Source organism: Podarcis bocagei (genome assembly GCF_964188305.1).
Source record: "Podarcis bocagei genome assembly, chromosome: 7".
Taxonomy (NCBI): domain Eukaryota; kingdom Metazoa; phylum Chordata; class Lepidosauria; order Squamata; family Lacertidae; genus Podarcis; species Podarcis bocagei.
The window spans coordinates 59,163,918-59,191,685 of NC_138132.1; the positions used below are offsets into that span (position 1 = coordinate 59,163,918).

The window sequence follows — 27,768 nt, forward strand, 5'->3', positions numbered from 1 at the left end:
GAAGGGGCTCTAATTTTCAGGTCCAGAACTAGGGCTGTGTACAAACCATACATTTAAACAGGGCCGTCTTACCCATAGGTGCTAGGGGTGCAGGGCACCCAGGCGCTAGGCTCTCAGGGGCACCAGGCCGAGAGTCCGGGCCCGAGAGTTGTCTCCAGGGAAGAGCCTGCCCTTCGGCTGGAGGACCGCAGCGGGCTCTTCTGCTGCGGGTGGCTCTGTGCTGCGAGTTCTGGGGCGATCGAGCCAGTGAGAAGCTGAGGTGGCTGGCTGGCTCTGCCCTCCTGCCCGCCTGGGACTGGGCAACCTGGGGGTGGGGCCCTGGGCGGATCTTTGCACCCCGGCGCCACATATGTTTAAGACAGGCCTGCATTTAAAGCACATTGCTTCCCCCAAAGAATCCTGTAGACTGTGATTTGTTAAGGGTGCTGGGAACCATAGTTCTAAGGAGGTAAACTACAGTTCCCATGGTTCTTTGGGGGAAGCCGTGCATTTTAAATGCATGGTGTTTACACAGCCATAGGTGTGTGCGTATGCATACCCTTGCAGAGTCTGATCTACACATTCTGGACTAATTCTGGTGTGTTTGCTCAGGCAAAACTTCCATCAATCGCTATTGGAGGTTTGCCTGAGTCAGAAATATGTAAAGATGTTAAGGTTTGGCCTGCAGTCAAGTCCAGTGAATAGCAAGCAGCCGGCAATGCCAAAAGCATGTTCTGGGAAGGAAATGGCTTGGCTTGGCGTTCATAGAGAAAAATTCTACACTGCAGATTAATCTCTGTACAAAAGGAATAATACAAAGTCCACACTGGCCTTTGAGCACTGGGTTTGGAGGCGAGTGCAAGAACGTTCTGCACACATCTCTCATCCTGTCTGGTTGTCTATTGCAACTCTGTGTTTGTGTAGGAAGTCCAGAATTATATGCTCAAAAATAAAAGGTGAAGATCAGGTACAGGGATTCTTTTAAAACCTACGCAGCAGTACTGTTTCAGGAGTACAGTTCCTTCCTCCCATATTTTGGACCAAATGTGACTACTGTAGAGCCTTCAACCTTCCAGATGTTGTTGGATTCCGACACTCAGCTACCGCAGGAAGAGTTGTTAGTGGTCAGGGATGATGGGAACTGGAGCCCAGCAACATTTGGAGGGCCACAGGTTTTGTTGTTGTTAATTCATTTATATCCCACCCTTTTCTCTAAGGAATTCAAAGTTGTCCTCCTCCTTGTTTAATCCCCACAACAAACCTGTAAGGTAGGTTAGGCTGAGAGGCAATGACTGGCCCAAGTTCACTCAATGAGTTTCATGGTCAAGTGGGGATTTGAACCCTGGTTCAACACTCTAACCCAGCCTTCCTCAACTGTGGGTCCCTAGACTGTTGGACTACAAATCCCATCATTCCTAGCCAGCATGATCGGTGGTTAGTTATGATGGGAGCTGTAGTCCAAGAATATCTGGGGATCCATGGTTGAGAAAGGCTACCCTAAACACTCCGCTGAAGCATAAATAACTAACAATCTTGATTACCAACTTCTAAATACAAGGCTCATAGATCCCAGGATCTCATCTGCTGGGAGTCCTTGAGGTCTTTGGAAGCTCATAGAATCACTAAACCATAGAATTGTAGAGTTGGAAGGGATCACAAGGGTCATCTAGTCCAACCCCCTGCAATGCAGGAATTTCAACCAGAGTATCTATGACAGATGGTCAGCCATCTCCCACCACCTCTCGTGGGAGTCTGTTCCACGGTCAAATAGCTCTTACCGTCAGAAAGTTCTTCCCGGTGTTTATTCATAATCACTGCTGGAACTCCAATGCTTTCCAAGGCTCAGGCCCTTCTCTCAAGGCAAACCCAGGCCAGGGCGCCCTGGCCTTCACAAATAAAAGAGAACTCTCCCTAGGGCTCCCGCCAGCTTCTCCAGCATCAGTTGCGTTACAGCCCTGGACACATCTTGGCGCCTGTTTCTGCCACTCCAGATTCAGGGATCTGAACCCAACTCCTGTTTGATTGGCCAAGGGCAACAGAGATCACTGCCTGCCCTTTCGGAATGGTGCTCCCCTACCTCTTAGGAACAACTGACCCGTGTTCAACTGCTGTTCACATGGAACCCTTCTCCACTTCGGCCTTGAAGAACTGGGTTGCAAGTGATGTGCCGTTTTACAGATGAAAGTCAGCATCTCAAAGAGTGCCTGGAAACAGATCAAAGCATATTAAGAGCGTCAAAAACTGCTTTATTAATCTGTAGCCTGCCTTTGGCTCTATGCTCTAAAATATTTTCCTTTAAAGGTTAGGTAAGCAGTGTAAATAGTAAAATAGCACATGCCAGTGAAACGAACACAAAAATCTAATTAAATTTCCTTAAAATAGGTATGTCAATGCACATTTTTGGACACTTTGAACCAAAATTGCCAAATTTTGATTATTACCTACAACTCAGTTCAGGAGCTGTGAAGTGGTTCAGCTGGTTCTAAAATGCAGGCAAAGCAAGCCCTGCTTCTACAGCCAGGTGGCTTCCAAAGAAAGGCACAGCTGACTTATCATACCACTATAGATCAGGGGCTGTGGGACATTTAAAAAATATGTACAGGTTCTCTCGTTATTACATGTGCCTCTTGAGAAAGATGAAGTGAATGATCATGGACAATAAGCACTGGAGGGATAATGGGTGTGGGGTGAACGCTTACTTCATTTGGGATGCTTTGCCAAATGAAAAACAGGTGTTATTTTCAGCTAGATCTCATTTTATGAACATTCCAAAGTCTATGTTGACCACCTGGAAAATGATTTCCTCTTTAGTTTCTGATGCTTCAGAAATTTGTTTTCAGTACATCACTCTCTAACCTCCCTGCCGGCTTGGGGGGGGGGAATTCATCCCAGCTGCTAATTTTTCTCATTGTTGCTCCTGCTAAACCTGGTCATTCAGTCAGATAACTGTGTGGTTTTCCTTTCCTTTGCATTTGCAATATCCTTGATCAATACCATCCAGTTACCCTGCTGAGGTCAGGCAACAGATCTGAACGACTGGTGACCAAACCAAGGTAATGCAGCCCACCAACCATATATGGTGACCCACCAGGGGCTCATCTAATTGTTTGTTTTTTGGCTATTATGGAATGCAAAGCCAGGGACTTGTCAGAACACCTGGTATGCACAGGCTGCATTGAGTCTGATAGGCCACAGAATATGCTGGTTTGCTAAAAATATACTCATGTTTTACCAGGGGTGGGAGGGAGGTCTGAAGCTGGGACCTCCAGAAGCCAGTATTCAGAGCCTTACCTTCTTTGAGTCACCAGTACTCTGGGCTAGGGCTCCCTCTACGATGCAGTACTGGTTTGAGTGCTGTCAGCTGACCCTGGAATCTGAAGGTGATCAGCTGACCTCTCCACCCAATGGAGACAGGCAAGGCCATATAGAACCTTCCTTCTACACTAGCCTGAGCAACTTCTTACAGTAAATAGCAATCTGGATTTGTCAGTTGGGTATGTGGTCTATAGCCTTTCCTGCCTCTGGCCTCCTGTATGGCTGATTGGTCGCTGACCTTTGTTCATGGCTATGCCTCTGATTCACATGCCTTTGTCTTATGCTAGACTCCATGGCAGGCTGTCACAAGCTCTTCTCCAGCCTGGGCTGGGAATGGTTATCTTCCCACTGGAGTTATTACAGGCTCTTACTGGAACGGTCAGCTTTTGTATATATGAAAAGAGTTACAGTATTCTCCCTTGTGTTTGTGGACAATGCAATAAAAAGTGGGCAGTCAGTATTTTACCTAACTGCTCATTAACACAATTATTATTGGTGCTGTTGTTGTTGTTGTTTAGACTTGTAAGCCTTTTGTTACCTGAAGGCCTCCAAGCAATTTGCAACACATTTAAAATATAAACATGAATATATTGAAGCAGAACACAACAAACCCCATAAAAGCCACAGGAAGCTTTGGCAACACACTAGTAACAAAGTAACATCATCTTAGTCTGTCAAAAGCCTGGTAGGGGGAGCTTAAGTCTTTACCTAGTGCAGAAAATATGTCAATGAAGGTGCCTGGCAGACCTTGCTTGGGAGAGCATTCCACAGATGGGAAGCTACAACCCCTTAGGACCTCTTGCCACATTTCTCGTTATAGGTCCTGCGGACATACAGCAATATTATGAAGTTAAAGTTACATAAGTGATATATAAATCTATATGTATGAGTGCTGTTCTATAATTTTTTTAAAAAAAAGTTTTGTGGATAGTTAACTCAAGGGCAAAGATTGACAGTTTGTTTCTAATGGAAGCCTGGGAGATAAAATGACCAGGTCTTCAGTTGGCATCCTGTCAAGGACCAGCTAGGCCAATACTGTGACTTTGTACCTTGTGAACTTTTCCATTATGTCAGTTGACATTAAAGACCAGCTTTTATACAAGACAGTAGAATAAAAAAGCTCGGACTGAGATAGGTTTTTAGTGGGCATTCCATTTGTACTCATTGGCCCTTGAATGGATGGGTTGACAGAGTGCAACATTTGATTGGTTACTGATGAAGAGTCTGCACCAAGACAAGGACACAGAAGAACCCAGACTAGGGCTGAGAGGTCCTAGCAGCAGGAAGCAGCAGCTGTCCAAAGAGGAAGATGTTAGGCCACCAAAGCTGATATCACAGAAGGCTGAATTATTATTATATTTATTTACACCTCGCCTTTTTCCCCCCCTGACAGGGACTCAAGGCGGCTTACAGATAAAGTAAGAACATCTAAAGAAGGTCTGCAAAGAGCAAAACTCCTGCAGCAGTACTCCAGAAGAGCTGAAGCCAGAGTGACAGCTGCTTAGTAGCTGCCCACAATGAGCAGTGAGTCCCTGACCAGAGTGAAGGCTTTGGGTTAAGTTCTCAACAAAACCTCTGTGTTTTAACTGGGGAAGATAGCATATGGACAGTGGGCTATTGGTGTAGAAATAGGGAAGAGAACCATCTAAAGTGCATGGCTTCCTCTAAAAGAATAATGGGAATTGTAGCTCGGTGAGGGTCAGATTACAATTTCCAGGATTGGGAGGAGCCACCTGCTTTAAATGTATTGCGTGGCTATGACAGGAGGGGAGGCAGAGTGCTCTTGTATTCGGGTGCTGCTTACTACGGGTTCCCATTGGTATCTGGTGGCCACTGTGAGGACAGGATGCTGGACTAGATTGGCCTGATCCAGCAGGGCTGTTCTTATCAGCGGCAAATCTGAGCAGCATCCCAAGGCTTGGCAGGATGGTGCAGATCCTGAAAACTTAAGCAAGTACTGTGGATATTTTGTGTGTGTGTGTGTGTGTGTGTGTGTGTGTGTGTGTGTGTGTGTGTTTAGCAACAGCTCCTAGGACACCCCATTGACCATGTTGATTGAGGCGCATGTAGCGCTGTGTACCACCTGCCCTTGTCCTTCATGTGGAATTTGCTTTGATGTCATCTATAACTGTGTGAGCTGATCTACTGTACCGTTCGGCCTTTGGTGTCTAAGCTAATCATGGCTTTGAGGCTCCTGCAGTATCTAGATACACAGCAGGAAAGAGAGTTTCATAGTTAAACTCTGAATTCACTTATTTTCATTCTTTGATGTTATTTTAATCTAGTTTTGACGGGACTTTTCTTCTGTCACCCCACTGCCCTGTTCCCATTTGTACATTGAGGGTTTCTTCTTCCACCCCTCTCTTTTCTTCTTCTTTTGCATGAATAAAGCAGTTGTTATTAGCAGGACAGTCACAGGCTCCTAATGAGATTTGTTTCTGCTACAAGTATAACTGAGCAAGCAAATGCTGTGACAGGGTGCCTTGGCTTAATGTTGCTGGCTTCCCAGCAAATTTCTGTCCTTACGAGCTGTTAGACAACCTCAGGCCCATCTTACCATGGGCAAAAATCCCCAGAAAATTTGAGGGAAAGTCTTCAGGAGTTGGGTGATGGGTTTAGGTGGGTGATGATCTGATGTCAGGGCTGGGCAATGAGTCTGAGGTGCTTCAGGTCAGCTAAAGTTTGAAACAGAATCCTAGACTAATGAAGTGACTTGAGGAAAACAAAGTCAACTTGCAAGCTGTATGAGGGAGATCTTAAGGTTTCTGGCACAGACAACTCTCCATTATCCCAAACAACCTGATCCGTCTGGGCCCTTGCTTTATGTGGTCTGCCCACTTTAGAACAAAACAAATCTGCAAGCACATGTATACCTAGCACTTTCTACATTTATCCCTTGTCTTGTTTTCAAATCAAGGTTTTTTAAATTTTATATTCTTTATTGAAAAATGAAAAGTACAAAAGTACAAGTGCACAGAGTAAGATAAGTTGTAAAACAACAGGAAAATGCCTCGGCGATATGGGGAGTGGGAGGTATCTTGGTGATGATGGCATTAGAGCTAGCCAATCAGTGCCACCCACAGCTGGGTTTTTCTGGAACTATTCCCACCCCCAGAGTTTGACCCTGGATAGCAAAGGGTATGTTGGTGCAGGATGATGGTGCAGGACTTCCAAAGAAGCCCTAGCGATCTGCAAACATTACAGCTGTTTGCATTACACCCTGATTTTATACAATTGGAATGTTAAAGGGTTGTTTGTGTGTGTGTCACACACACACACACACACACACACACACACACACACACACACCACTGCTTTCCCCCTTCAGCTTAGCAAATGGATAACAGGAAACAGACAAAGCTCCTTAACTTTTCTTTAATCTTCTTCACTAGTGGAGGTTTTTTTAAAAAGAAATAAAAAACATACGAGGGGGGGAACAGCGGTAATTGTCTGAATGATCTCATTATTGTCAACAAGACTGAAACCTTGAAGGCTCTGTGCTGAAACACTGATACATTTAGACAAAAAAAAGGGAACGGTGCTTACATGTTGTTCAATAAATAAATAAGAGCTAGAGAGGAACTCTTGAGATGAATGGATGCCATGAGAGAGTTTCAGCTTGTCAGAATTATACAGTGACATTAATCACAGTTTTAACAGGGATGCTGCAGGCGGCTCACACAAAGTTCTCATTATATCTTAAAATAAAACAGAACAAAAAAGGAACAAAAAAACCCTCCCTTCCTTCGAAGTCCCTTAAAGTAGTATTCTAACAAGGATAATTTTTGAATTAAAAAAAAACCACCTGAAAACAAAAACAAAACACAATACAAATTGGGTTTCTTCATTACAGAGGATGACAAAAAGCACCAGGAAGCTGTCAGACTGAGTGTTGGTACCAATGAAAGATGGTGGGAACAGAATAAACCTTATTCAGTGATGGAAATAAAGGCTGTATGCACACATTTCTAGAATCTATGGAGGCTGAGTACTTGTCTTTTCTATGTAGTCTGCACATAATGGAAATATAGTGCAAATTTGTTGCCCCTAAGAAGCGTCTCTTGAGAAACCAGTTTCGTTTCAAGGGGGGGGGGTTATTGCATATTGGTTCTGTATTACCCCACAGTGTGCCCCCCACTTATGGATGGCAGGACCTAGGATCAATCTAGATTGAAAGTGGTGTGTTCAGTAGGGCTGCCATACGTCCGGGAAATTTCCGAAAGGCCTGTTGAAATTTTCAGGGTGTCCTGGTTTTTACTTTTTGAAATATGGCAACCCTAATGTTGAGGATAAGTATAAACAATTCCAGATTGAGAAAAACTACATTTTCTACATCTAGAAATGGGTTAGTGTGCATGCAGCCAAATTGAGAGACAGAACCTTTAACAGAGAAGGCTGTCCAGATCATTTGTGACACTGTTCTTTAGGGTCACCATCTCCGCGTTAACAACAGTGAAGAATCCTGCAGAAAGCACCTTTAAGGCTAACAAATTTATTTATTTAACAGTGCAATACACAACTTGAGAATGTATTTTTTTTAACTGGAGCTTCTTTTGAAGGAAGGGGATGTTTATTAAAGTCCCGCCAAAAGGAGACTGCAGCTATTAAGACCCACAGCTGCTGCTCATATCTCAGCGTCAAAGGAATTCCTGGGGGCTTCAGAGGTTTCTGCTGCAAAAACCTTTATATTCCTGTGAAACACAGGTGTGCTGTGACCATAGTTTTCTCACAGCAGGAAGAAAAAAACAGTCCAGGGAGAGATGAAGGGAGAAATCCATCTCATATCAGCTTCCTTTGGAGATTAAGAGCCAATTCACTTTTGGCTTTTGTGTTTCCTTTTGCAAAGGCAAAAAGGAAACGGCCTATTCTTCAACTAGCGGTGCTTTTTTACCATACTTCTTTGACGACCCAAGAAAAACCCATCCGCATACAATTTACTTCCTCGCAGTAGTGATTAAGGGGGTTTTGTAACCCAACAAGGTTTCATCATGGATAACTGATGTCAAAACCTGGATACACACAGCCAGCAAGAAGTTACAGGGTTAATGCCTGAGGTCACCACCATCGGGCACTTGCCAAAGGTCATGCTTTAGGAAGGGACCCACTGCCCATCCCAGTGGGTTCTGCCCTACTTTTGGGGGGGGGGTGACGTCACATGCATGATGTGCACATCTGATGTCACGTGGCAGGAGGAGGCTGCAAGGCCTGCTGCAGCCATGGGAAGGCCCAACGGGGCCCATCACAGCTGCAGGAAGGACCAGCAAGGCCCATTTCAGGCTGTGGAATATTGAGGGAGCCTAGCTGGCCCCCTGCTTGAAGATTTAAGGAGAGCCCTCAGCTGCTCAGCTCCCCCAAATGGCACCCCTGGCTCATTCCCAGAGCCTCCTGGTGCTCCTCCTCACAATTCTTGCCAGAAACATCTTTTTTGGGTGGGGCAGAGTTGCTCTGCCAGCTTCCCAGCAGGTGGGTCACTGAAGGACACAAGTGTAGTGGATCCATCTCACCTAGTGAGCCGCTTCTGGCCTTTGCCCTTGCCCCCTCTAATCAAGCGAGCAGTGAAATGGGACTTCTTTCCAAGTAGACGAGTATAGGATTGTGCCGAAGAATTCTGGGAGCAGTAGTTTAAGGGTGTGGAGAGCCGTTAGGAAACCCCTATTCCTCTCACAGCACTACGATTTCGATAGGTCCTTGTGAAGAGGAGTTGATTGATAAATCACTCCTGGAATTGTAGCTCTGTGAGGGGGACAGGGTTCTCCAAACAGCTCTTGGCACCCTTAACAAACTACAGCTCCCATAATTCTCTGGGGAAAGCCATGACTGTTTAAAGTGGTATAACAGTGCTTTAAATGTGTGGTGTGAATATGCCCTTAGTGTTGCTTTACTTCCTCTTCTCCATTTCTTAAAAGCCTTACAGCCCTTACCACAGATGTTTCAGGGATGGCTTCTCTGACTTCCACTCAAATGGTGGGTTGAACTATAGATCTGAAAGCTTATATTTGCCAAGAGGAGGTGGGGGAAAACCCTGACAGCTGTTTTGTGTTATGCATCTACTCGCTCTGGTATTTCAATTGGCTGTTACTATCAGGGACACTGTTCCACCACCACAACAACAAAAAAAAAGAAGGGTTGCAGATTCTCTTCACATCTTGGGTTGAATAATGGGATGAAAACCCTAATTCTGAAACTACATTAAGAGGGCATAAAGCAGAGAAGAAAGAATAAAGCAGCTACTAGATCTAAAGAAATTTTCATTAAAATGATCTGCATGTGGTGTCAGATTCCCCATACTTGCAAGAAATACAAGGCCAACAAAATTGAGTAGACCCACTGAAATTCATGGCATTAAATCCATGGAGTTCAATGGAGTGTAGCTAATATTAGTTCTATTTAGAGTTTACCCACTGAAATTCATGGGCATGACTCACTTGAGTACTTCAATTTCAGTGGGTCTATTCTAAGTAGAACTGCACTGAACATAACTCAGTGGGTCTCCCTAGTATGACTAATGATGGGTATTGTCACCTATATGGTTTAGCTCAGGGTGGCAAACACCAGATGTTGGATTACAAATCCCAACAATTTCAGCCAGCGTGGCGAGTGTGCAGGGCTGGTGGCAGCTGTACTTGGCTTAGCTAATTCATGTTGCTGGCAGCGTATGGAACAAAACACAGGCTTCAGGCAAATGTGGTGGTCCTGTAAGTATGTAATAAACTTCAGGAAACTTATCATAAGAACTATCAAAGAGACTGGAGAGGAAATGATGTCTCTAAAACCTGAAATTTTGTTCTTGCACTGTTTGGACAATCTATGAAAACAGAATACAAAGGCCTAAGTAAACAATACATAGATTGCAACCCATAAGTTAGTTGCTAAACACTTTATGGGGATGGCCATAGCTCTGTGGTAGAGCATCTGCTTTGTATGCAAAAGAACCCAGGTTTCAATCACTGGCAGGTTGTGCTGAGAGAGACATCTGGTCTGAAGTGCTGGAGAGCCTCTGCCAGTCAGTGTAGGCAATGCTGAACCAGGTGGACCAATGGTCTCACTCAGTACAAGGCAGTTTCCTGTGTTCCTGGGGGTGGGGTGAAAATCTAGCAATGCTTGATGATTGATTCCAAAACAGTTGGCAAACGCCAGTGATGGGGAAATGGAGCAATCATACAAACATAGGAAGTTTGGAGACCTTTTGTCTTATGTTGGAACAGAATTAAGTTATATCAAGGAGTCCACCAAGAGATAAGAAATATTGTATAAGAGATTTTCAGGTTGTAACCTCTTTCTGGTGAAATGTTACCTATATGTATTTATTTGGTTATTTTTTAAGTAAACATTTTGCAATGCCAAACCGGGGAGGGGGGTGTGTTTAGGAAGGGGCTGGAGCTCTCCATCGCTCCTCCCTTGCACACCAAATTTGGTGGGCATTTTGCTATCTAAAACCTACATGCCAACTGCTGTTTCTTTGTCATGACCTAGTGTGACCAGAAATGGAACTGAAAGCAACAGGAACTGCTGTGGTGTTCTAGTTAATTTCATCTCTGCAAGGCAGATGCTATTGTTTGTTTGTTTTGAAAATTTGTTTAGAAATTTTCCAGCAAGAGCTCTCAGAGCAGCTAAAACAATAAAATGCACCGATAACACAATAGAAATAGCAATCAAATAAAAATAGAATATAAACAGGAGCAGTGCAGGGAGACACACATTGTACAAGCCTAATTAAAATGAATAAAAACTTAAATCTAATATGCTTGGGGCAAAGGAAAGGGTTTTCATCTAGTGCTGAAAGGACATCATATTCAGTGCCAGGCAAAGGTCTCTGGGGAGAACATTCTAAATTCAGCTCAGGGCGCCAGAACTCTACTTGCAACATGGGGATAATAATCTTGACCTACCTTGCAAGGTCGCTCACAGATGACAACAACAAAATGTACATGAAAGAGTTTTACTCATTTTTATTTCTCTATTTCGAGTTTGTTTAGAGCAACCTCGAGTTAAAAGGATCTGATAGTGAATGATGGAAAAGACCCCTGCCCAATACTTTGGAAGGCCACTGGATTAGATAGTACTGAACTAGAACAGACCAGTGATCTAACTCTGAGCAGGCTCATTTTGAGAGCCCTTTACCATGGGTGGTATTCAACACTAGTCCTGTTCAGGGTAGACCCATTAAAGTAAATGATCACGACAGACTTCAGTTCTTTAATTTCAATGGATCTACTCTGAGTAAGACTTAGTTGGCTACTGTGGCAGGCAGCTGGAAAATGCCGTTCGGGTTCCTTATGAAGCCCTGGAACACTGCAACATTGGCATCATTGCATGGGTTTAAAACTGGCTTCCAGGTTCTGTTGTTCAGAATTTATTCACTTTTTTAAAGGATGGTCCAGGACAGGCATCAGGGCTTTGCTTTTGTCCCTGCCAGGGTGTGCCTATGATGGACACAGCCTGACTCACTAGACAGTAGCTTTGTCTGCTCCCACAGGCAAGCCAATCCTCAGACTTGTGTATCTTTTTAAAAAAACAACAGCAACCATGAACAACACTGGGACTGGAGCAAAGTAGATGGAGCAATAAGCAGATACTTTCACCTCCTTTAATACATTGCTTCTAAATAAAACCGAAAATGACTGGAGAGGCGAAATCAAAAAGCCTTTTACTGTCTTACAAGGCATTTGCTAACCTCGTTCCCTGCTAAAATTGAACTTTTTTATTGTGGGAGAAAAACCTACACTATGGCCTTACTGGTTTAAATGTAATTTCCTCTCCCCTGGGAACTCTAGCTGTGTGATTATTTAGGGGGAGGGGGGCTTAAGCAACTTACACAGATAATTTTTTGCATGTTGCCAAACTATAATTCCCAGGATTCTTGGCCTGGAGAGAGAAAACCATTATGGTTAAAGCAGTACAAAACTGATCTGTGTTTGAGTTGTACCACTTTCCCCCCCCCTCTCTCCCTCTCTCTCTCTTTTAGAAAACAAAGCCTCTCTGATCATTCCCCCTTCCAAACATACCCTCCCCTCTTTCCTTCAACAACTATGAAGAAGGAAAAGGCTGGTTAAACAAACAACAGATGTGAGCAGAGCTTGCTGTGTGCATATGTGGTTGTCTCCTACCTTTAACCATATGTGCATTCCTCTACCAGGGTCTGGTCATGATTTTGTCCTTTGAGGCATTCCTGCTAATGCTGTATAGGGAGGGAAGGAGTTGCTTGTTGTATACCTTATATAGGCACAACTTTTATTCTGTATGTACAACAGTGGAATACTCCGCTCCACCATGGGATTATTTCTTAGTAGACGTATTTCGGATTATAATCGTCAGCTGCCAAGGAGACCAGCCAATTTCGTAACACATACATGCTTAAAATAATGATAAATAATAATGAAGATGACAACAAAAATATTCTAAATGTACAAAAGTTGAACGTTTGCTCACAGGGCAATCTTATGGCGGTTTACACAGTTCCATGGGATGTGTTTCTTAGTAGGTGTGTTTAGGATTGAAATCTTCAACTGCTAAGAGGACCAGCCAATTTCATAAAATGTACAGGATTAAAATAATAACAGCAACTGAACTAAAATGTTCAGGATGAACATAGCTGAAAACAAAGCGCATTTAAGGATTAGCGAAGATGTGCGTTTAAAAAGAGATTTTAACACATCGTGTTAACGTTCCTCAGCAGATTACACATTCCCCATGTAGATTTCATATAAAGCCTCAATTATGGGTGGCATTCACCCAAGTCCTACTCAGAGTAGACCCACTGAAATTAAAGAACATATTATAGTTTAGTGGATCTACTCTGAGTAGCACTAGTGTTGAATACTACCCTATGTTTGCTTGTAGGTCCCCTGGCCTATTTTGAGGCCACTCTGACTTCATTTAATTATCCTGAATTAGATGCACTTTGTGGTTTGTGTATTGATGCCTCATCTGCAGATTATTTGGCACTGGTTCTGACTGGGGTATGCAATGTTGTGCCCTTCAGATGTTGTTCAACTCCCATCAGCCCTAGCTAGCAGGGTCGTGGATGATGGGACCTGTAGTCCACAATGTTTGGTGGACACCACATTGGCTACCTCTGCTCTAAGTTGTGCTGCAGAAGAAGATAAGAACAGCCCTATTGGATCAAGCCAAAGCCCATTTAGTCCAGCATCCTTTTCTCACAGTGGCCAATAGGAACATAGGAAGTTGCCTCTGACAGAGTCAAACCATTGGTCTATCTAGCTCAGTATTGCCTACACAGACTGGCAGGAGCTCTCCAGGGTTTCAGGCAGGGTTCTCTCCTAGTGCCACCTGGAGATACCAGGAATTGAACTGGGGACCTTCTGCATGCAAAGCAGATGATCCACCACTGAGATACTGCCCTTCCCTACAGATGCCTTCTGCTGCAGCAGAGTCATGACAGCAAGAAAAGGAATTAAACCATGAATGCCAGCTTTTAAAGGATTGACCAGGAGAATTTTTACCTGTTGAACACCTTTAATACTAACCTGCAAATGATGAATGAGCAGACGTATAAACTCACCACAAGCAAACAAGGACAAATGCTTATTGTCATATAACCGCCCTGCAAATAAAAAAGGTGGCTGCTTAATAGATTCTGAACAGAAACTGTAGACATGCCATATATTTAATGCATACATTTTCACCCAAAGAATCCTGGGAACTGCAGTCTAACCCTCCTGGAGCTGTAATTCCCAGCGCCCTTAACAAACTACAGTGCCCAGAATTCTTCGGGGGAAGTCATTGTGCTTTAAATGTATGGTGTGTGCTCAGGCTACAGTTTAAGCCAGTGGTTTCCAAGCTGGGTGGTACCACCCACTGGGGGCAGTGAGATTACCATGGGGAGGGGTGTTAGGAGGCAAGTGGGGGCAGCAAGGGGTCGCTGGAGGTGTAAATGTCTATCATAAATTGAAAAGCTGGTATCACTGGATCAAGGTCACCCATTTTAGCCATCTTCAAATATCTCAAGGGCTGTCACATGGAAGAGGGAACGAGCTTGTTTTCTCCTGCTCTGGAGGGTAGGATTTGAACCAATGGCTTCAAGTTACAAGAAAGCAGATTCCAACTAAATATTAGGAAGAGCTGTTTGACCGTGGAAGTCTCCCTTGGGAGGTTGTGAACTCTCCTTCCTTGGTTTTTAAGCAGAGGTTGGGTGGCCATCTGTCATAGATGCTTTAGCTGAGATGCCTGCATTGTGAGGGGGTTGGACTAGATGACCCTTGGGTCCCTTCCAACTCTATGATTTTGTTGAATTTATTAAACTAAATAGTTTCAATTGTATTTTGAATAAATGGACAATTGATTGCTACTGTTTTGAATTTTATTGTGTTGTTATATTCCTCAGTTGGCCATGCAAACTGCTATTCTGAGTAGAGCTTTTTATAGGGTGGGGGCACTGAGAATAAGTTTATGGAACAAAAGGGGGGCGGTGACTTGAAGTTTGGAAACTACCGGTCTAACCTCACATAAGCTTTGTGCAAGCAAAGCTCAATAAAGCGGTCATCTGGAGGAGGCCTAAGTCACAATACTGGGCTAGATGGGCCAATAGCCTGCTTTTATATAGGGCAGCTTCCTATGAACATCTGCACATGATGTGTGGAGTTTGCTGGTTGTAACAGCAGCACGTATTCTGGATGAAATTCCTGTGGCCGGCACACTGCCTGTATATTTTCTCAGGTGCTGCAAGAGTCACATACCAACTGTGTGCTGAAGAGTCTTCCACTCCTGAGATACTTGGCTAGCAGGACAGCATTACGCACTTGGAAACCGAAAACCCAGAACAGATTCCCACCCCTACCCCTTTCCTTCAGATATACCCGTAAAATGCCTTGCTCTGTTGCACATTTGATGGTCTGCGGCTTCTTCTCCTTTTCGGTGATTTATGAACATCTTTGACGTCTCCTGTTCCCTTCTTTCTTCAGGTTGCTTTGAAGACAGAAAGGTGAATGATCTTAAAGCCAGACATTAAATCCTGAACAAGCTTTACAAAAACCAGAAGCTAAATATTTCCCCTCTTTCCCCACCTCGTGGGGAATTTTCCCCCAAAGTCCTTCATACAGACATAAATACATAGATCAAATCTGCACCTGTAGTTTATTAAGGGTGCTGGGAATCACAGCTCTGTGTGAGGGGGAAATGACAGTTCTCAGGGTGTGTTTGGGGGAAGTTGTGTGCTTTGGATGTATGCTGTGGATGTGACTACACTCCTCCTCCTTAACCATATTTAATTATTTTTTCGCTTCCTATATTTAATTCAGAAATGGAATCTGGCAATTAGAAATGGCCAAATCTATCCATTTTGGCTTGTCTCATCTTCCAAATTTCCCAGTCACTGTTTCCCAAATTTAAGCTGACCATTTTGCATTCCCAGTTGCACTCATTAGATGCTTTCCGTTCAGAAACCTACAGTTTGGTATAGTAAAAATATTTAAAAGTACGGAAATGGACTTAAGAACCAGAAGGAAATTCTGGATGTGCTTTGCAAAATAGGTGTCAGGTCCTAGAAGGAGCCAGTAACCCCCTAATTTCTGAAGTATTTGCCCTGGATCCAAAGTTGCTGCTAATTTACTCTCAGCAAGAGGGGATGCCATTGGTCTTTTGTTGCTCTGAGAAAGAAGTGATGTAATCTGGCTTTATACAGCCTTTCTGTTGCCTACCAGTCTATGGGAACATTTTTCCCAGCTAAAAGTAGCATTCTGTTAATCAAAATTAAATAATTCCACATGAAATGTTCCTTTGGGCTTGCTCCTATATGGAAGAGTCAGCGGGTAAGGGAAGTATTCTACTGTGTAAAATATTGTTGGCATTAAAATTGTTTTGCACTCCTCGGAACAAGATCTCTGGTTCCATTCTAGGCAAATGCTCTTATTTGGAATGGAAAACACTCCCCCCCCCAAACACACACACACGGTAGTTTGGATTTTATATTATTTTTAAAACTGGCCTATGGAATCTTAACTGCCCAATTTTTGTTTATACAGCCAATTTAGATCAAAGTGAAATTTGGAGGCAAAGAAGAGAAATTGGGTTTTCTCCAGATTGATGTTTGCTCCAATTTATCACTAATAAAAGCAGTGGGGCAAGGGCACACTCAGACCTGTGCCAAGAAATTTCAAGACAAATGGAAAATTGCTTGGATCCATGCTTTCTAGGTGCTGGATAAACACAAATCTGGGTGAGCCCTAAGTTAGCTCCATTAATTACAATTGACCTTCTCTGCATAAAATGTAGCTAAATATCTTCCTAAGTGACAATTAATACATATATTGCGGCTTCACTTCTATATTCTAACATTATCAAACGGGAGGCAGTATATTATATTTTTTAAAATAAGATCAACAGGAACAACATATTCCTGAAAGAAAATTTGAGTTGATAAGGGGGAATAATGACTGCCATCTATTAAGAATTATCCAATTTGATTCTGAAAAGCAAAAAACAAGATACAATCCTGCATATTATCTGAATTGCTTGGAAAGCTCCTTTGCTTTGTATTGTTATGAATCTGTGGGTGCAAGTCACCCTAAATTCCAGATCAAGTTAGTGTTAGAATTTAATTAAGGCCAGTCTGTTGCCAGACCCATGTGTGTTAAGATGTGTGTTGGATGCTTTTAATTCTCTGGAATTAACATATGTGAAAGAATTAATTTAGCTAGGCAAACTTCCTAAACTGTGTATTTCAACACCTAACAAATCCCATGGAATAACTCAGACTAATTTCCTTGGAAGTGTTAGCCTGTGGGGCAATGAGCCTTTAGCACAACAATGGATCACCAGGAATCTCTGTGAGGCAACTATGGGGTGGGACTCCTTTCACACCTCAGGAAAAGCAACTGTGGTTTAGAAGCTGGGAGGAAGATGTTATGTGACAAGCAGAGAGCAAGAGGCAGAGAAAAATAGCTGATGTCTGAACCCAATGCAAGGCCCTCTTTGAGTGTAATACTGGGGACCCCTCCATCATAGGCTCAGGTTGCGTTGTTGTTTAGTCGTGTCCAACTCTTTGTGACCCTATGGACCAGAGCACACCAGGCACTCCTGTCTTCCACTGCCTCCCGCAGTTTGGTCAAACTCATGCTGATACCTTGAGAACACTGTCCAACCATCTCATCCTCTGTCATCCCCTTCTCCTAATGCCCTCCATCTTTCCCAGCATCAGGGTCTTTTCCAGAGAGTCTTCTCTTCTCATGAGGTGGCCAAAGTATTGGAGCCTCAGCTTAACGATCTGTCCTTCCAGTGAGCACTCAGGGCTGATTTCCTTAAGAATGGATAGGTTTGATCTTCTTGCAGTCCATGGGACTCTCAAGAGTCTCCTCCAGCACCATAATTCAAAAGCATCAATTCTTCGGCAATCAGCCTTCTTTATGGTCCAGCTTTCACTTCCATACATCACTACTGGGAAAACCATAGCTTTAACTATACGGGCATTTGTTAGCAAGGTGATGTCTCTGCTTTTTAACCGCTGTGCCTTATTTTCCAAAAAGACACACAGACCCTGGGTAAGTGTATGAAACTCCCTAGAACAGAGGTTTTCAACCTTTTTGAGTCCACAGCTCCCTTGACCAACTATATTCTTTCCGCAGCACCCCTGTGGGGCTCAGGAGCCCAGTTATATCACCCTTTGCCTGCAGAGCTGACAGCATCTCACCCTTTTTCAAACACCTTCCCTTGTGGAGTGGTCCCTCAGCTTCCTCTCCCTCTCCTTGGGAGTCCTCCAGGCAGCTGCTGCTGCCATCCCAGGCTCTAACACTGTTATTGAATGCCTAGTGAGACTAAAAAAAAGAGAGAATAAAGGATGGATTGCTTAAGATTAAGGCATGCAGATGGACTCATCGCTATGGGATTTCTGCCCCCCCCCCAATCTCTTTAGGACTCCGCCGTTTTTATTCTTGCTGACTGGCAAGATAACACAGTGGTTATAAACATCATGGTATGTGTCCTTTCTTCCTACTTAACTTTATCTGTTCCCTTGAAAACTATCATTCCTGAAGTATTTATTATTACATTCAAATACTTGCCGATCCCAGGACAACAAAACCTGCCTCTCATCTCCAAAGAGCCATAACCTTGGGAGCCAACAGACCACACATCCCTCCAAGGTCACCCAGTAAAACTTGTCTCAAGTTATTTTTCCCATGTCAGACATTGGCTATGACTCACAAGCCACCAAGCAAGAGAATGTCCCCTTCAACCACCATTGTCCTTTGTTCTTATGCATGAAGATAGCTCCACAGTAGATAACACCTCCTGACTACAATGGGATGAAGGGCTTGTTTTTGTACAGAGAGGTCCCACACATTTCTGCAAAGCCAGTTTTCTCCAATGTAATGCATTTTTGTATGTTATGTTTAATAACAAATACATTTGTTGTATGCATGCTTTGGTATGTGCAGTTTTTCATAGACATTACCCAGCAGGGGAACTGAACTGCAAATTCTGGAGTGAATGGCTTGTGAATGGCTGCATTTTGGTTCCTGGATTGTTTTGGAAAGTACAGATTAGGTATATTTGCCATTAAATCCCTAATGCCTACATTGCATTGCTGGCATCCGAATGACAGCCCAAATATCTCCCCCCAGCATTCCACATTTACTCTTGATTGCTGCTTCCCAGATAAGGTCTGATAAATTTAAACACTGTTACCAACAATGCACTTATTATGTCTGAACAATGATGCAGGTCCCAAATACCTGAAAGGCCATCTCCTTCCCTGCACACCCTCTTGGGCGTTATGATTGGCAGAGGGGGCCCTCTGGGTATTTCCTCCACCCTCAGCAGCTTGGCGAGTGGGGTAGACTGGGAGAAGGCATTCTCTGTGGCAGCCCCTAAGTTGTGGAACTCCCTCCCCACATGGGTGAGTCTGGCACTTTCATTATACAGCCTTCTTTACCTTGGCTTTTGACAATGTAGAGGCATATTTTTAAGTCCCACCTTAGTCCTGTGGTTTTAAGTTGTTTTGAATGGCTTTTAATAATGTGTTTTAAATGCTGCAATCTGCCCTGGGACTTTAGGCTGAAGGGCAGGTAATTAATAATAATAATAATAATAATAATCACCACCACTACCACTTGTTTACAGTATTAAACCCTTATCTTGTTGCACCCCAGGAGGCTGACTAAGCTAAGCCTTTGCTCCTATCCAGCAGGGCTCTCCTCATATATCCTTATAATTTGGAGCAAGGCTGCAGTGTGTGAAAAGTGAGATGTAGCTCTTCTCTTTCTGGCCCCCAAAACACAAACAGAGAGAAATATGTATTTTAGGCCTGGTAAAGGTAAAGATAAAGGTACCCCTGCCTGTACGGGCCAGTCGTGTCCGACTCTAGGGTTGTGCGCCCATCTCACTTAAGAGGCCGAGGGCCAGCGCTGTCCGGAGACACTTCCGGGTCACATGGCCAGCGTGACGAAGCTGCTCTGGCGAGCCAGCACCAGCGCAGCACACGGAAACGCCGTTTACCTTCCCACTAGAAAGCGGTACCTATTTATTTACTTGCACTTAAGAGTGCTTTCGAACTGCTAGGTGGGCAGGAGCTGGGACCGAAAGACGGGAGCTCACCCCGCCGCGGGGATCCAAACCGCCGACCATACGATTGGCAAGCCCTAGGCACTGAGGTTTTAGGCCTGGACATGGACCTAATTAATTTACTCATTGCATTTTAATCCAGCTACTCCTTGTTCAAGGAGCACAGTCCCCACACCCCAACTTCCTTTTATCATCACAACAACCCTGCAAGGTTGGAAGATAGTCAGGCTGAGTGATAGTGACTTACCAATGTCACCTAGTAAGCTTTGCAGCCTGGGTCTTAGCCCAGCACTCTAACCACAGGGCAATGCTGTCTCTCAACTATTTATGTTTAAGGTCACTAACGCTTTAAATAAGGTATGCCAAGGGGTGGAACCCAGAATGAGTCTAAGAACAGAGAGTAGGGGCAGAACCACCTATTGGCTGTGGGTCCTGGGCACAGACAAACTAAAAACTGTCTATGCAGCAAAGAGACACAACTTCTTCCTTTTTTTAAATTAAAAAAAAAAAAAGGTTGAAGGAGGAGATGAAAACTGCTCCCTCCGCCCCCATCAAGCCAAATTTTCTCTGGTCTGTTAACAACCCTTGGTTGCAATCAACCAAGTTTTACCAACATTATTTATGGACCTAAGCTAGCAATCCCTATTAAATGCAATTTGTCTACTCTGAGTAGGCCTAACATTAGATACAACCCGCTATTTGCATCACAGGAAAGTTTATCTCCCCAGCCTTTTTATCCTCACAACAACCCTAGGAGGGGGGACATGCTAAGAGAGAATAGTTGGCCGAAAATTCACTCAATAAGCTTTGTGGGCAAGTGAGGAGGACTTGAACGGGAATCTTTCTGTTCCTAGTTCAACACTGACCACTAAGCCACACTGGCTTTCCTTTCGTTTGCAATAACCGCACGCTAAACATATTACTTGCACTCCACAGCATGCAAGCCTAGAGAGAAGCTGAGGCAAAGCAGCTCCACATGTTGACAAGCTACCAGTAGCCACCAAGCGGTAAAAGTGCATGGAATTAGCATTCCTAGCTGTTAAACACCCTAAAACGTTTGGAAAATATAATTGTTGCGGCCGCAGCCCAGGTATTCGGTGTCTCTGATCCTCACGCACTCGTCAAGAGCTCACGAGCTCAGCAGAGTGTTCCAAGTACACAAGGAACTCCAGCCAAAGAGAAGGGAGAGAGGAGAGGGAGGGAGGTTTCTCTTTGCTCGCATGGAAGGAACGTAAAGGGGGGGGGGATTTTCCTCAATGATTCACCCTGGTTTCTAAGAATGCCAAGGGACAAGGCGATCGTACTGTTTGCTTGTTAAGCCAAACAAGATCATGTATCCAACCTTAGCAAACATCTGAAGACGTCGGTGCGCGGGCACATACCGACATCCTATCTGTGTGCTTTGAAATGGAGCAGCTTCTCAACTCTCTAACATGTCAAAGAAATCTAAGATGACTTGCCTAGTCCAAAGAAGTCACAGGATATACTGCACCTCTGTCAATCATCTGTCAAGACAACAGGTTGGATCCAAGCTTCAGGTAGCTGGATTGAGCTCCCATTGAAATCAATGAGACTTGAGCCATGGCTAACTTAGGCCCCATAGAGTTTGATAGGGTTGGCAGGGGCAGAATGTGGTCAGAATCTTGAAGAGCTTCCACCAAGGAGATAAAACGGAAGCCACGGCAGTCATAACATCTTTTAAAAAATTGGACTGCTGCTCACTGCACTTGTAGAGTGAGTTGGTACGTAATTCAGATCTCCCAAATTTTATCAATGCACCGCTGCTTGGGAAATTTCCAGTTCTGCGCATTTAACATGACTTTGCCGAGGAAGATCTGCCTGGAGAAATCTGGGGCCATTAAGTTCAAATGGCAAAGCAACATAGCTCTGGGAGGCGAATAGGAATCTCCTAACAACTCTCAGCACCTTTAACAAACTACAGTTCCTAGGATTCCCTGGGGTGAAATCTATGACTGTTTAAAGCTCTACAAGGGAAGCTATGGCTGTATCATGCCACTTTAATGTTTAGTGCAGATGGGGTGTGATTAAAAGGAAACACATCCACAGCAATGAGTAATGCAGAGAGGTTAGGCATAGCTCTATGGAAGAGCAGCACTTCTAGGTGCTCAGATAAGACTGGAGCAGAATATCTGTAGAAACAATCAAGTGGCACACCTTTGGAATTCCACCAGTTGTCAAGATCCACAAACTATTTTGTTTAAAAATGTATGCCATTTTTCAGGGATTTGCGCTTCTTAGGCATCTTACAGAAGATAATTAACTCCATAAAACAATCTTTAAAATACCAAGGAGACAATCTAATCACAAAACCTAAAACAGGTCTAAAGCCGTTTAAAAGCCAAGTCAAAGCACTTAAAAACATTTTAAAGCCATTTAATTGATTGCTGTTTCAGACAAATACATTTTCAAGGTACACTTAAAAGCTAGGAGAGAGTTCCAAAGATACAGCACCACTACACAGCCTTCTGTTGAAACTTATTATCTCCTTCAGATAGACTGCAGATGGGGGGGAGGGTTTCTATTACCTCGGGACCATGGGAGCAGTTGTACTCACTTAAGCAATTGTCCGGGTTAATCTCACAGGCAAACAGCAAACTGCAAAAGTGCAGCCAGGTGTTAATAAGGGGTTTGCAGAATCAATACAGGACTGGTTGTAGAAACCGCAGCTGTAAATACAAAACCAGCTTCCATTATTTCCTCCAAAAGGTGTCACACACATTAAAGGCTTATTTAAAGAATATTCTTGTCATACACCATTTAATTTCATTGCACGATTTAAACACACACACACACACACACACACACAGGCATATGCTTACATTTCTTCAACCACAACCATGTGCAATACTTTTGCAAAATAGACAAGGCAATGCTGGGGGAGGGGGAGAGAGAGAAACAACCTGACAACCTGTCAAATCAACATTAAAGCGTTGGAGGGAAATAATTAACAATCACACCATGCTTGAACAAGTGTCACAAAGATAACCACACAGCTAACGCATCCATCCTCAGTAGCAGAATCAAGAATGTAAAACTGCTAAGTGTTTTCCCTCACTTCTGGTTTTTTTGTTTTTTTATAAAAAACAACAACCCCAAAGTGGATTGATATTGTTTCTGCTAATTCTGTTTTAGAAGGATTTGGCAGAAATAAATGTGGTTTCCAGCAACTGATATTCAGAAACATTGCTGTCTCTGACTATGTGGGCTGAGCACAGTCATCATGGCTAGTGGCCATCCATAGCCTTCTCCTCCATTAATTTGTCTAATCCTCTTCAAAAGGCATCTAAACCGGTTCCATAGTTTAACTCAGTGCTGCCTGAAGAAGTTCTTTCTTTTATCTGTCTTGAATCTTCATTGGATGTCCATGAGTTTGAGTGTTATAAGAGGGAGGAGGGCCTTCTCTCTATCCACCTTCTCCATGCCATGAATAATTTTATAAACTTGCCACCTTTTGCTCATCTTTTCTCTAAACTAAAAAGTCCTAAACACAGCAACCTTCACTCACAGGCAAAAGGTTCCTTGTGCGATTTGAGTGAGCCTAAGAGGTGGATATTTACCTGTCTTTTCACCCTTATGTCACCAGAGATAACAAGCTCTTGTTCAACGCAGACACAATGGGCACAGATGAACAGTGAGCATTGGCTTGTGGAGAGAGCCTTGGGTCTCCCTTTTGCTCTAGCCAAAGAGAAGAGAGCATTTGAGGCTGCCTTTGGGTGCTTTCTGGCGGGCTGTTTATTGACCAGTCACCCTGTTTGTTTTCAAGGAGATTAGTCATGCTGGATATTTAATGGGAGTCCATTCCAATTTGTTTGCATGGGGGTTAGATGTCCTCGGCTACATCCACACCATCATGTAAAGCACATTATGGGTATTGGGAATTGTAGCTCTTTGAGAGGTAAACTACAGCTCCCATGATTTTTTATTTTAATTTTAGGACAGCTGTGTGCTTTACATGTATACTGTAGATGTGGCCATTGTGTGCCAAAGCAAATGTTCGTCCACACTTTCTAGCGGATTTCCCCCACCACTTTCCTTCTCGCAGAAAGTTTGTTCTTTAAGGGAAATGAGTTCATTGCGCAAGACCTCCCTTATTAATTGAACCTTGAAAACAGCGGCAAGTCTGGAAGCAGATCATTGTCCAATCTTGCTCAATACTGACTACACCGACTGGCAGCAAATCTGCAGGGTGCCAGGCAGGAGTCTTGCCACAGACCTGCCTTTCTGCCCAGCCTAGAGCATACCCTCCAACATTCCTCAGATGAAAATAGGGACATTCCCCACACCCCAAACTGACCCTCCTCAAACAGACCCCATTTTTGTCTCCATCCCTCCCCCCACAGCATTTCCTTTCAGAAGTAGGGCAAGTGCCGCCACCACTTCACCAAGGGACACACACCTTCCGCCATCCAGAGAAAACCCTTTAATCCCAATTTTATTTTATTATTTGGTAGATTTACAAAAAGTAAAGCACACATCAATAAATAAATTTTAGAAAGGGGCAAGATTAGATGCGGACACATAAAGCACATTTTTTAAAAAATCAAGACTCCTTTTGCTCTGCTTTCCTCCTCCTTTCCTGCTGCAGCAGCTGCAGCCTCTCCTCCTTGACTACTCGCCAGCCGCCGCCACGAACTGTCCAATGGAGGAGCCTGGCAGCAGCGGGCATGGGGAGGCCAGGTGCTCTCTCGCAGCTTCCGCTGCAGCTTGGGAGAAGCACAGTCTCCTCCTCCGTGAGCTCAGTTCTGGCGTCCCTGGCAGCGGAAATAGGGACATTCCGGTATTAAATCAGAAGCTGGGATGACTTTCATAGTTCTGGGACTGTCCCTGGAAAATCAGGACACTTGGAGGGTATGCTAGAGTCCAGACACAGATGCAGATCACCTCCTCCAAGTTCATCAGATCCAAGGTAAAAGAAAAAGAAAAAAAGAATATGAGCAGAAAGCTGCCTCAGAATCAAGAATTAAGAGATTTGGGGTCCAGCAACTGGCCATTTCTCTTAATTTGTTTTACAGTAACCAGGATACTGGAGAGATTTTTTAAAAATTGGGGGGGGGAGAGATCTGGCGAGAAAAAGTGAGCGAGGATCAGAGAGAACAAAGTGAGCGCGGATCAGAGAGAGCAAGGTGATTGCTATGACACTAAGACAATTAATCACTGCCAGAGGTCAAGGGTCACACAGCAGTGCATGCTGGGAAGAGCAGCGGGGATTCTTAGGCACTGAATGAACAGAACTGGGGCTGGGTGGGGTGAGCAGGAATAAACTGCCATGTCAGTGACTGAATAAGAGATTTGGGGTTCTTGTCACTTAACTACAAGCAAGCCCTTAATAATGAATTGATAGTGCATGGGGGCGGGGGGCTTAACAATCCTTGTTTGTCAAAAGCACTAAAATTACAATTCATATTCAGTCTTCATACCTTTTTTTTTGTAATGAACACCCCAGGCGTCCTGTTTGATTAATAGATCACTACTTGACTGACAAGAACAAATGTGAGCACGGTGTGAATGTAAACGGTGCAAACATAAATCTACGCTGCTGCATTGCCAGTAAATAAGCCTCTTCATGAGCTAGACCTGAGAAGGAACAACACCCAGCAGACAAACAATTCACCACACCTTCCAAAATTTCTCCAATAAAAATAGGGACGTCCTATTCTATAATAATAATAAATTTATTATTTATACCCCACCCACCTGACTGGGTAGCCCCAGCCACTCTGGGCAGCTTTCCAATATATATAAAACCACAAAAAACATTAAACATTTAAAAACATCCCTATACAGGGCTGCTTTCAGGTGTCTTCTAAAGGTTGTATAGTTACAGTACTTATCTCCTCGGCTTGGGGGTCACATAACTCCATACCCTCCAACGTTTCTTTGATAAAAATAGGGGCGCCTAGTTCCAAAATTTGTTTAGGAGCAAGGCTGCTGCTGGCTGAGCAGGCCTAAGCCTGGCAGAGGGAAAACAAGCCCTTAAAATAGTCTTTGAGTTATATCATCCTTTTTGCTGGCTTAACCTATGACAGGTTGTCATAGGTTAAGCTAAACAATCTTAGAATCCCACCTAAGACCTCTGTCTCTGGTCCTGCTGCCAGAACACCCCCTTTTTAGGGTTTACAATCTGCTAGGCTTGGCTCAGGCAGCTGGGTCCCATATCTGAGCTGAGGATGGGGAGTTACACCTGCGTAGCCCAGCCTCAGCCATGGGTCTCCTGGATCTGCATCCTGATGGAGCTCCCATTGTGTCTAGTTTGGACCCAAGTATTTCTTGGAAAAAAGAATCTTAAGCATGCCAAGGCCAAGCAAGGCCAAGACAGTATAAAACAAAATCAAGAACGGATTTTGTATTTAATGGCCATAGCCAGGACACTCTACGCCAAAGCATGGAAAGAGCAAAGAGAGCCAAAGAAATTGGAAACAGTTAGGAACTTTTGGGAACAATTGGAAATAATGAATCTAACTGCAGTGATGCAATCTGGCAAACTAATAAAAGAAACAGTGATTAATTGGTTGCCTACAATAACACATATTAAAAGAGCAAAATAAAAGATTCTGACCTGGCCTGAGGAAGCTCCTATGAACGTCTCTGGATACCGAGGCGAGAATGCAGCAATCAGAAGAACATATAAGAACCTGCTGGATCAGGCCAATGACCCATCTGGTCCAGGATCCTGTTCTTACAGTGGCCAACCACATGCCTGTGGGAAACAGGCAAGCAGGAGCCCTCTCCCCGCCTGTGGTTTCCAGCAACTGGCACTCAAAGATACTGTCTCCAAACATGGAGACAGTGCATAGCCACCATGGCTAGCAGCTACTGATAGCCCTCTCCTGCATGAATTTGTCATTTTACAGCCGTCCACGTTGGTGGCCATAGCTGCCTCCTATGGAAGCGAGTTCAATCGTTGATCTGCACACTGCATGAATAAGTACTTTATTTTCTCTGTCCTGAATCTTCCAACGTTCAGCTTCATTGGATGTCCATGAGTTCTAGTGTTATGAGAGAGAAAAGTTTTTCTCTCTCCACTTACTCCATGCCGTGCATGGTTTTATAAACTTCTATCATGTCACCTCTATCATGGGGGTAAGATGAGGGCTCTGCCACGTGAGATGTAGTATGTTATGAAGAAAGTGGCAAAGTTCAGCCAGCATCCTCTGCTGACGCCTGGAACTTCGCTGACAAGACAGGGGGGTGAATTTTGGCTTACATCCTCTATCCTTACAAAGAAAGCGATTCTTACCCTGCCTGCATCCCCACTGTTTGGCCTGCTCCTGCCTCTTGTTTTCTCCAGTTCATTGATGGCAGAAGTAGAAAGAGAATCGGTGATGCTGCTGCTTTGTAACGGTTGTGTTTCCAGGTGGGCTGGCACAGATCATGTCACTGTGCTCTGAGGATGCTCTAAGGTGCGATGAGGCAGGACGTGCTTTGATGCAACCCAGAAAGGGAAAAAACTCTCTGAAGCCAAACGCCATTGACAGAAGAAAAAGAGAAGAGAAGAAAAAAGGCTTAGTAATACCACAAGACATCTCCCCCTCATCTTACGGTAATGTAAGAAACTGCCTAGTGCCTTATTGAGTTAGGACATTCAGCTCAATATTCTCTACACGGACTGGCAGCAAAGTTTCAGAGAGGGAACATTCACAGTCTTACCTGGAGACCCCAAGAATTGAACCTGAGACCTTCTGCATTAAAGCAGATGCTCCACCACTGAGCTGACATCTTTCCTTCAGAGGTAGTTTTAGGGTAGCATGGTCAGTTGGGCTGCACTGGGTGCCAGGGCTGCAACAATGATGTAGAATGGAGCAGCAGAGGGTGCCGAAATTTACCATCACATAGGCTGCTGCTGGAATTTGAGAGTCCAAAGTCCACCACAGCTTCCTTAAGTCTTGAGTAGGGCACCAAGACCCTTATCAAGGGTCTATTTCACAGAGGGTAAATCTA

At 44.0% G+C, this 27,768-nt stretch overlaps 1 long non-coding RNA gene across 1 annotated transcript in view; it reads right to left on the reverse strand.

The window, feature by feature from the left end:
- Positions 1 to 7,432: 7,432 nt before the first annotated feature.
- Positions 7,433 to 27,768, reverse strand: part of LOC308590931 — a 100,312-nt gene continuing 79,976 nt past the window's right edge. Inside the window, exons 7-12 of the long non-coding RNA XR_014009940.1 lie at positions 27,068 to 27,282; positions 22,385 to 22,496; positions 17,939 to 18,062; positions 15,111 to 15,219; positions 12,402 to 13,858; positions 7,433 to 12,159 (exon numbers count right to left, since the gene is read on the reverse strand). This is a non-coding gene — a long non-coding RNA (uncharacterized lncRNA). The remainder of the gene's footprint in view (positions 12,160 to 12,401; positions 13,859 to 15,110; positions 15,220 to 17,938; positions 18,063 to 22,384; positions 22,497 to 27,067; positions 27,283 to 27,768) is intronic.